General features: G+C 36.3%; 1 protein-coding gene across 1 annotated transcript in view; it reads right to left on the bottom strand.

Moving 5' to 3' along the window:
* The window catches only part of LOC108670176, a 130,585-nt gene extending 125,664 nt beyond the window's left edge, over window positions 1-4,921 (bottom strand). The window contains exon 1 of the mRNA XM_018157636.2: window positions 4,825-4,921. The gene's annotated coding sequence lies outside the window, so the exon portion shown is untranslated. The remainder of the gene's footprint in view (window positions 1-4,824) is intronic.
* Window positions 4,922-11,619: the final 6,698 nt, after the last annotated feature.

Genomic DNA, 11,619 nt, shown 5'->3' on the forward strand with positions numbered 1-11,619 from the left:
TAGCGTGATCATATTGAGTACATCGAAGCTCTCTGACAATATTGTTACAGTAAAAATACAAAAATACAATTTTCAAATAATAATTCGAAATATTGCCACCATTTGATATATTTCAATTGGCAGTCTGGCGAAATCTCAACTACAATAATTTAATTTTTATTCTATAGCTTTGGGACTACCCATCAATTTCGCTTTAGTTTAAGAAGCCATAGTTTCACATTTTTTGGGGATTGTACGCTTCGAAAAATTCGATCTGTAAATGTAAGTCTCGTGCTTTCATTTATAATATAAAAAAATTGTACGCATTATTTATAGTCTTGTAAAAAGCGGTAATTGCTGGTTGATTTCGTTTCGTTGGCATCAGAAATTTCATTAATAAATTATCTTTTATATTTAAGAAATATAAGTTGAAGTTGTTAAGTTAAATTTTTTGTTGTTGTTAAGTTGAATTTTTTAAACAAGAGACATTTATGCAATACTCTACCATATAGCCCGAGAAGCACGATACGCATATTTCTGCAGAGCGCTCTTATAGTAGGCTACTCAGTATATTCGATATATCTCACCCCAAAAAAGAGACGAAACGCAAAAAGCAAATTTAAATATTTCCTCCAAGCAACTTAATTTAAAACGCTGAGATAAATTAATTGTGCAATCGCCTCCATTCCAAATTTTTGCCCCGGAAAGAAGACAAATTTATTGAGACTTTAAAGGATAGCCAGCAACACTAAATCAAGATAACGCGAATCAATACCTAATGGTCTTTACTGACGAGCCAGGCACGAAGTACACACGTTATTGCTGTTCCGATGCACAGCGTTGCAAGACATATACCGCCGCACGTACAACGACAGCTACAGCAATAAATGCTACTGCACTCTAAATAAATCATGCAGCCAATCAAGCGAAAGCTCCACAGATTAGCGTGGGTAAGCAAGCACTGGACAGCATTGCAGTGAGAATTCTTGCATCGCGCATGCATGATAGTTCGTGTGTATTTTCAGAGCTTAATATACTCGACAATGCTGCAAGTTACATCGCTTTATTGTGAAACTCTTGCCGCCTTTCATAGGCAATACCGAAAATTACCATTGACTGGAGTGTCTGGTAGAATTTTAACTTATCAGTGGATCATTTGAACTCGATCAGTAAAACAATAATTTTTTAACCATATACACAGCAACACAAATTCAAGTATGAACCAATTTCACAACCAAATTCACGAATTTACTTTGGTTAGCGAAATTAAAATGAACTGCTTTCCTTTAATAAATAATTATAATATTTCCAAATCAGCATATTTGTGCTTTTTCCTGATTAATTTTACAAAATATATAATTGTTTTATTGAACTGGTTTTAAATTGTATTATTGAACCAAATACGACAGGAAATCAGCTAAAATTTAAATCAACGCACTAATGTCCTTAAATAATAGTGCAAATTACAAACACAATTAAAAGTTTCACAGAAGGAGACGTTGCCATCGCTGTCAATGCAAGACTTTGTTCAGAAAGGTCTAAGTTTTGTTCATATAGTAAACGACCTCGAGAAAACAGACGCTTCATGCCAAATTTTCTGAACGCCGCAATTGTATACGTAGTTTGCGCATTGCACCAATTTTTCGTATTATCAATGAAAGGCTCAAAATATTGGTCCGAATAACAAGCGAAACAGAGAATGATGTAACTGCAGGTTGTATTATTCAGTATAAAGTTAACTAATTTCTCACATCAGTCCAAATTACTAGATATATATCAACTGAAGATCTTCCTTGGGGATCGTAAACCTGCAAACAAGCCAGGCAAATAGAGAAAGGCCTTTCATTTGCTCGTATAAAATAATACGGCCACATCCTACGTAATTTGACATGCAGGCCAATTCTTTTCTGGGGCCGATGGGAGTAAACCTAACCCTACATAAAAGTTGATCGTAAAACGCTCCTGGCAACATCTAAGAGTCGACCCAACGAGAACCCATCAACAGGTGGGTCTGGGTCTGGGTCTAACAAATGAAATTACAACTCACGGAAATCATCTAGCAATTAAAAGAAACTCTTTAGAGTATTTTTTTTTGTGCAGCGCAAAATCTACCAACAAAAGATTAACATTTCTTGTTGTTACATATATTTTCTTATGTTAACTGATTCGGAGAATAAGTTTTCGCACTCTTTAAGTCTGAAATTTTCTTTGATGTATTTCTTGTTGTTCAGCTTTTTAAGTTGCACAGAGCTGGGAACGCAGCATCATCTGCTGAATTATCAGCAGATGATGCTCAGATCAGCAGATTTCAGCATCATCTGCTGAATTAATTATATATTATTATTGTTGAGGCTCATCGACCAGGGTAAGCTAGTGTGCGATGCCATTCTAGCTCTGATCGTAAATTGTCTTCAGGTAGCCGGTGGTTGCTGCACTTGAGCAAATATTGCACGTGAATTGTTTATTGAACTGGTTAATACAACGATACTTTGGAGCAAGATTAGCAATGGTAAACGTAATTAAATTAATTCCGTGAGTAAACTAATTAATTTACTCACTTTGTAGCTTTGGATCAGTCAAATAAAGCAAATAATCATGCGTATACATGGTGTAGTCCCATCAAATATTTTGACAACAAATAACGGGAACGAATATTCTTCATGAAAATGGGGGTGATTCAAAATTACGTGTATAATTTGATTTGTCTGTTCAGCCTCGCAAACAAGTTTGTTAGTGGACTTTCATTAGCGAAATGTAACCTCAGTGATCGGCATCAAATAAATTCTTGATATGCCGCATTTCATTCATGATGTCGCGTGCAGTTTATAGTGCGTTTGCTGGAAGCCCAAAATTCTTGCTTTTAAGACTTACCTTTCTCAAGTAAACAGCGGAAGAAATTTTCGACCAATAAAAATAAGAAATTCGGAGAAAATTAACTCCTGCAAGGACTGAAAATGCGTTGCGTGTTGCGAGAAGTTTATGCATTTCGCAATATGATATTTGAAGGAGGATAGAAACTTTTTCTTCATTATAATCTTACATAATACAAAGGCCTCAAAAACGCCTTCTCTACTCAGGGTGTCTTCCATCAATCTGTGATCATTGCATCTTCCGTCCTAGTGTGATAAATAATTCTTTTACATAAATAAACATTTAAATTTAACGCATATTTACGTTCTATTAATTATGTATAAAAAGAATAGGCACCTATATGAAACATTCAGTATGGTTCTGTAACACCAATTTAATGTTATTTTTTACTAACTAAATATCGTCTCACCTTTCCTGAAGCTTTTAATAAATATATAAATCCATATTGACCATAAATCCATTTTGACCATATATTGACCACCTCTAAATTACCTCAAGCCCCATTCTTTTTAGCACATTTTCTCATTTATGGAAAAAATGCACTTATGTGCTCGCCATGTCCGTCCGTCCGTCCGTCCGTGACTTCACGTTTTCGTCAACGAGAAAATGCGCTCTCTGTCACTCACTGCAGTGAGTACTTTATATTTTTTCCTTTGCTTGTTGCATTGCCTGCACGTCTTGTTGTGTCTCGCTAAGCCATTTGACTGCAAATTGCCTGCTTGGTGCCTTTCATATTGCCAGTCTGTTGATGAGAGCCGCTGTCTGCCTGCAAAACAGGCTTCTAAAAAGTCATCTTAATAACCACGTAAAACGCATCAACCTTCCCACGCCTCACCGGTTCTATTTTGTTGATTTTTTTTGGCAATTAGAAATCATACAAACACAGCGTGTACAGGGAATAATAGAAAGACTTTACTTATTTAAAGTGAGGAATGAACTTTCATACGGGTGAAATTTTTGTGGTATTTTGAAGCATGAAATGACTCAATGTTGAAACGGAACTTTATTTATTAACTTTCTCCCTCTAAGAAGTTCGCAGAACAAAGACCGCATCATCAAAACATGACAAATGAAGTCGTCAAGTCATCAAAATAATTACGTTCATAAAGCCAACAACATTAGGGCATTATTTTATCACGTAATAAAACTCATTGAATTGAAGCACTCAAGCCCAGAAATTTTTAATCAAATTCTATCAATAGATTCACAAAACCAGATGACCTTCAACTGTTTCGTCAGGTCCTTGAAAGAATTATACATAAGCGACATTTCGCTCTGCATGCTCTAGCTATTTCTCAAGGCATCTCTCATCGACGTCGACCGCAAACAAGGTCAACGAACTTCACATTTTCTTTCATCGTTCAGAATCCAAGACTCGAAACTATAAAGTGTCAAATTTTTTCTAACTATTATTAAACTAAAAAAGTGTCTGCTACAGAAGAAAATAAACAATGTTTTCGAACACTGACTGTAAATGCAACACTTTTATATCACTGATAATCTGATATCAGATACCTTCAAACCAGGATATTTTTCTAGAAGAACCATCATGTACCTCCGTAGCTTACATCTGTTTCATAGAAGCTTCGACGAAACCAAATCCAACACAAGCAAAGCAAATTATTCTAATCTGATTAGCCGTTTAATTCCAGCAGCGAGCTTAGCTACCTCGAGTTCACCGACCACTCCAGAGTTGCCCTAATTTTCAGACGAGATATGAATCTCCAGAAACTTATAGACAATCCTAGCCTTACGATCGTCTTTCACACCAAAAATAGCAACGATCATTTGTCACTCACACTTGCAAGGCTTTGTATGGGTCCTAAAAAGGCCCATAGACCGATGTATATGAACTTGAGAGCACCCATAGGCCCAGAGATATGGGCCCGAGTCGTGAGTGGGACAAAGCCAAAGTCGAAAGCTCCATCGACATCTAACCTGGAACGGCTATTGTTGTCCATAGCTCGTACTCACATGAGGCGGTGGTGCAGCTTAGATGGCAGTGCTCAAATCCAACAGATGCATGGCGAGAGGTATCAAAATATAATTCAAATATCACAGATTGGCAGTGTTTGAGTAGAATGGTCGAGTCTAATGCTAAAGCGGAGTAAGTGGCACGCACACCTCCCGCCAACACCGCTCGACGAGCACTGCCTACTTTTCAAAAAGATTCGTGGCACAGTGAAATTTCGATCCAGAAATCACCCGCAATTTAAATATGTCTTATTTTAATTTTCAATCTCTTGGAAATTCCATTATTAATAGGTTCTCGAAAAATAATTTATTCAGCAACAAAATGAGATTGACATTCATATATACTCACATTCATTCATATGAGAACATTTTATGAAAAATAACTGTTGCAAAGATCAGTGCAAAGATCATCTTTGTTTATAAATCTTTAACTCAGTTGTAATTAATCTGCACGATGATTGCCACAATATAATATGAAAATACATGCCAACAAATGTTAAATATCATCATACTATCAGAATCTTTTCATCGCATTAAAATTATCAACAACTTTGAATAATATAATGGCCTATTGCTCCACTGTCGACACTTCTATTCTATAATCTTCTCGAAATTGCGTACACCCGGCGAGTCTAATTAAATCTATAATAGCCAGTCCGTAGATTTCAAAATCCAGACTTTGCCCGATGAACTTTCTTTGACAATTTAATGATCATAAATTAGGTCCTTCAGTTCTTCACAATACTACAGTATAAAGCTAAAATGCGGATCTAAAAGTGATGTCATAAAAGTAAGTTAGTTTTCAAATACAATAAGAGTTTCAATGTACAATCAACTGTTGTGTTCACAGTCTATTGAAACGAAACTTGTTATATTACTTTAATCAGCCTCTTAATTCAGAGGATTACATTAATTCTCACTAAAAGAAACAATAGAATGAATAATGTTATTTTCAAAAAAATATTGATAACGTTGTGAGGCTTTACGCGATTTGAATGAAAAACATTCGTGAAATACTTAGAAATACCTATTCAAACAAAAAACTTTGGCATTATTCATGCAGTCACAATCTCGTCATCGGCATTAAATCTATTTTCAGTGTACTTATAAATCTCTACATGAACTTTGCATTCGTTCAATTTTTCGTTTTTGCATTCGTTCAACCTGGGATTTTCAGCACCTACTCCGTGACATGTAAACCTTGCATTGCAGGCTATCAAGGTTGAGATTATTTTAGTTCATCCCGAGATTTCCAACACCTACTTCGTCACTTTGAAACCTTGCATTGCACTTTGCAGGCTATCAAGGTTGAGATTATTTTAGTTCATCCCGTGATTTCCAACACCTACTTCGTCACATTGAAACCTTGCATTGCAGGCTATCAAGGTTGAGATTATTAGCTCCACGAGCAATGTTGTGACAGACTGTCAGTTCAGTGTCACGCGATGTCGCTGATATAGTGGCTACAACGGGGGAACAATCAGAAAAATTTGTGGGTAATATTGTAAAAATAGTGACACACTTGATGTATGTATTGCTGATATGTACGTTTTCTGGGTATTATGACCCACATAAGGGTAAAAGTGCATCGGTATTAAGAAAAAGTTTTATTAATTTCTCCTAGTGAAATGGTATAAGCTAAAACTATTCTGGGACCAGTGACGTCATTTAGATCTACATGGCCCAGAACCACTGATTTGCAGATAGTATTTGATTTCATGTTTGTAAAACAGGTGGTTAAGTTGTTTTCAAGTAATTAAGTAAACTGGTTGTAAAGTTGATTGTTATTTTTCCGAAAAAAAAATTATCAATTGGATACGGAAAATTTCATGCACACTTGACGCCACAATTTTGAAGGCCAGCCTATTTTATTTACAGTCTAGCTTGTGACGAGACTTTTTATCGATGCAGTACAATGATGTAATTGACCTTTTTATGATAATGCTATGCGAAGCCTAATTTCCGCACACAAAATGATCGCATTAAACAGTTTTTATTGATTAAGTGCGAGACACAAAAATTGCGAATGATTTATCATACTAAACTCTAGGACTAATTGATTGCTTGGGCAATCAAATTTTTTTATTTTGTGACAAAAACATCGCGCTGTTTACCAAAAAGGATGACATCATAATTTGTACCTTCGAAATACCGTAATATGAAGGAATTGGCTTATTACCACGTTTTTCTTAGCTTCGTTTCGTGTCTGTCTGTCTGTCATCAAATATTTAAACCTTAATTTAGAGCACTTCTGAAGATCCTAGAAACTTGAAATTTGGCATGCATGCTTATGCTGTCTAAAAATTCAAGATTTGATCATCAGAAATGATAATTATAAAAAATTTAGAAAAAAAAAAATTAAAACAAAAAATAGTAAAAAAATAGTACAAATTCACAAATTTATATTTTATATAAAGAGAATTGAGAGAGTGTACCTGACGAAAATAATGAACTGAAATAATATTTGAGTACATAAAATGGTCGCTCACAGTTTGAATAAGTATCATTTATCACTTACATGCAACTGGTTCTAATCAAAACCGATATCTGTTCAAAAAACTATCTATTACTTCTAACAAGATAAACTTTCATTCGAATGCTTGCAGCATCATAGGTTAAACATTTACAACGTTAATTTGGGAATGAATCAATTAAAACGTCGTAGCAGCGCATTGAGGGAAACTTACAATAAAATCATATACATGTATGTAACTGCGGTCTGCATGAAATGGTTTATTGACCATCACAGGAGAGACGCAAATTAATTTTGAGTCCAGACCGTTTTGCGTTTCACTATCATATTGATGCCTAGTGTAACTGACGAAAATGTTTATTTCATAGGAAGTGAAATACTTTCCGTTTCAGAGACCAAGTTGTAAGTTTCAACGACTCAAATGCTGGGAGCATTCTTGTTCTTTCAATCAGCCACCAACAAAACATCTCCACACGCACTTATGAGATACAACAACGAAAAAAACTCCGTTTTAGGTAAAAAAATAGAAAAATAGTAGCGATAAGAATTTTCGTTTACTGTTAAGAAAATTTGTGTTAAATTTGAAGTCATTTTTAATCGAGCAGTACATTTTGCATAGCTTTTTAAAGGATTTTCAAGCACGCGTTCCAAACCAACAATAACTGCGAGCAGACATCTTCCGCTTGAGCCTAAACATGCAAATGACGTTCCTCAACTGAAAATTTATTCAGATGCAACACATATTTATTTAATGAGAAAAATTCAATGAGACGTCTAGCCTATTCCTGACTTTGCCAAGCAATCGCGAAAAATAACGTAGTTCAATACGGTAGAAAGTCGGGCTCATGCGCGTTGGTTGTTCATCGTCCACAGTATCAGATGTGGACCTCAGTGGACCTTTAGCATTCACCTCAGTGAATGCTAGAGCTTGATGAACATTAAAAAAATGCGAGCCAGGTCGCATAGTTGGTCGTGATGAAGCCATCCTGGCACCAAAGACTGACAAAGTCTCATTAGAAAATTCCAAAGACACTGGCAGGGTGGCCCAGTGGTTACAGTTCAGAGTACCAAGATTGGCGCAGAGAGACGCGGGTTCGATCCCAGCTCTGTGCGCCAGTTTCTGGTCAGAATCGGCGAGGAGGCCGGGCGGTTAAGCACAGCAGAATTGTAGCAGTGAGTTGCGAGTTCGAGCCCGCAAAACGCTGTGAATGTTCTGCGATGTTCAGAATCGGCGACAGGCCTACGGCCTAATAAATGCTGAAACCGCTATTATTATTATTATATTATAGTAACATTATTGCCATTAAAATGCGAGCCAGGTCGCACAGTTGATCGTGATGAAGCCATCCTAGCACCAAATACTGACAAAGTCTCATTAGAAAATACCAAAGACACTGTACCATTATTGCTGGCCAGCACAACGTCGCTGACTTAAGCAGCTCTAATATGTTTAATACATTTTCTTCAACATTTAGACTGTATTCTTCCAGGTTGAATTCCTGAAGAATTGTAATTATTTTCACAACATGACTTAGTATTATTGAAATATTTCTCTCCGTGCACAATATTAATATCTTCCGAATTAAATAATAAAAAATATATAACAATATTACTATTGATAATTTGATGAACACCCGTAACAAGAAGTTTACTTTGAATGCAAAAAAATACATATTGCTAAGCTCATTCTGTGTTCAGTTCTATACTTATTCCGGTCCTTGAAATAATTGCATCGAAATCACACTGATGCTTCACAATCATGATAAAAGAAATAAGTAAGACTTTGTCCAAGAATCGATTTACTTATTGCCCTTGTTTGGGTCATCCTGACACAGTTCAGCCCAAAAAAAATCCGTATCAGTGCTACGCCCTCTCTCGGCTCATGCTACAGGCGGTTTCGAAAGCGTGTCACGATTTAAACAATATAATCCGTGCGTTTTCTGATTTAAGTTTCTGTAAATTTTGTTCGCATTTAGTGGGAGACGGTAACGATTATGATAGATTAATTGCCCCATGTATTGGAGTTGTTCGGCTATTCCTATCCTATTTCATCATGCAGCTTCCAGAAACAAATCGAAGTCAAAATGATGGAATAAAGCACCTGCCAGTGTACTGTGGAGCTCGCGTTGAGTTGGATCTTGGCTTGGGTGCTCAACAGAAGTATTCAAATTGCATCTAAATAATAAAATTCATAGTCTTCATTGGTTCCTTAAGTTGAGACAATCGTTTATATTCTGCTACTGCACTCATTTTAAATCACTTTCCTGGTGAAAGAACCCTACGATGCTGTCGACCTCGCCGTACTTCGCAACTTTTCTACTCACGTAAAACAGAGCCGAAAAAAATATGTCATATAAACCTGCTCGTTGTTATTTCGTTTCTTTTCTTGAAGAACTGTAATGACCAGTATGGAATAAATTAATCTATAATGATTTACTTTATTAAATACATTCTTGACGGATGGTTTTCCTCGATTATAACAATGTCCGTTCCCAAGCACATTCACACTCAAGGCTTTCACCATGTCTGTTCCACATGTCGGTGACAAGAAACAAGAAGAAATGTTGACGCAGGGATGATTTTTACCAGTTTTTTCAGCTTATAATCGTGGCGGTGTTTTTTCAGATACTAGTAATCGTGTTGTGATCCTTTATCCTAATTTACTTTTAAATCTTAAGGTTGCAAAGGAGACGTCGATAACACGCGTTTGACCCAGACGCCGATAACTCAAGCTTCGAACCTTCATAACCTCTAATATTTTACAAAGCCAAATACCCTCCACGTCTAAAATTGCCATCGTTGCATGCCTCGGTACACCGTTAAGTAATTTATTGTCCTTTTTACTTTTCGGTTTTCAAACTCAAGGTGCAGATGCAGGTAGTGAGACAAACAAAAGCTTCATACAATTTGCCTCTAAATATTCACATGAACGACTGATTAGTCCTAGCATTTGAGTTGCTTATTCAACCTGCATTTTAATATGGTTAAAAACTCCAAGTTTTTATCAACATGTAAACATGAACTCAGAAATCTTAATCCAATATCTGCTCCTCAATCTTCACTCTACCGTTACCCCCATGCGGTTATATTTTTAAGCAAGTTGCTCATTGTTCTTATCAAGTCCTTCATGCACGTCAGCGTTAAAATGCAGCGGCCAAACATTAATCCAGGCAACGAGGGAATCAAGGTGTACAATCTTTCTCTGACGCATACTTCACTATACAATAAAACAGTGTTGTTAGCGTTAACAAAGCATTTTGCTGATTCCAGAAAGCGCAGAATTATTGCGTCTTGTATTAAGTTTTGAACCCACGCAACTGTTCTAAGGCTGACATGGCGACAGTGAATTGGGCCACTAATGTCAGCTATTTTGAACTATATGATCTGTCTTGAGCTTCTTTCCACTCGGGTGGCTGAACTTATTCGTTCGAGTTATAATTAAGGAAATATAGCCACGGTGCCGGCTAACTTTGTAACTATAATTTTTCGTGCAGTCTGAGATAAAAGCCGAGAGGCACGCGCGATTTACTATTATTAATAGCGGTTTCAGCGTTGATTAGCCCATCAGACCTGTCGCCGATTCATAACATCGAAGGACATTTACAGCTTTTGCGGTCTGTAATACGTAACTTATTGCTCACAATTTTCTGTGCTTAACCGTTTGATTTTCCTTGCCGTTTCTGACCAGAAACTGGTGCCAACTGGGGGTCGAACCCGCTGCTCTCTGCTCTAATCTTGGCACAACTGTCAACACTGGGCCACCCTGCCCTTTGTCGTGATAGATCCAGAGCGACCTTTTATTTTATTTAACATAACATAACATAATGATGTCAGCGCTGAAATGTAGGCCTGATAAGTTAATAAGTTTAAGCGTTTCAAGAAACACAGTTCTATGCAAATATCCAGCTTATATGCAAAAATCTATATTTTGGTCTGAAATTCTAACTTAACTTCAAATTCAATTTTTATAAATCTAAATTTTTATGTTCGTACGAAAATAGGTATTTCGTTTATTCAGAAGATGTATGGAAATATTTTAAATAATCCAAAATCCGCAGTATGAATGCGGGGGTCACAAATGAAATGGAAAGGTTTTTTATTCAGTAACCTAATTTAGATGACAAGCAAAGCTAGAATTTGTGATAAGTCACTGTTAAGAGATTCGATTCTATCTCGGAGGCAGGCGAGAAGGAATCAGCAATCTTGCTTCTGAATAAGTAAACTCAGAAGTTATAAAATACTTGTCGTGTTCGACGCGTTTGTATTAAATATTTTATAATGTGATTTTTGAACCATTTAAAATTTTTGTTCAACTTTTCATC

Source organism: Hyalella azteca, unplaced genomic scaffold, assembly GCF_000764305.2.
Source record: "Hyalella azteca isolate HAZT.00-mixed unplaced genomic scaffold, Hazt_2.0.2 contig6160, whole genome shotgun sequence".
Classification (NCBI taxonomy): domain Eukaryota; kingdom Metazoa; phylum Arthropoda; class Malacostraca; order Amphipoda; family Hyalellidae; genus Hyalella; species Hyalella azteca.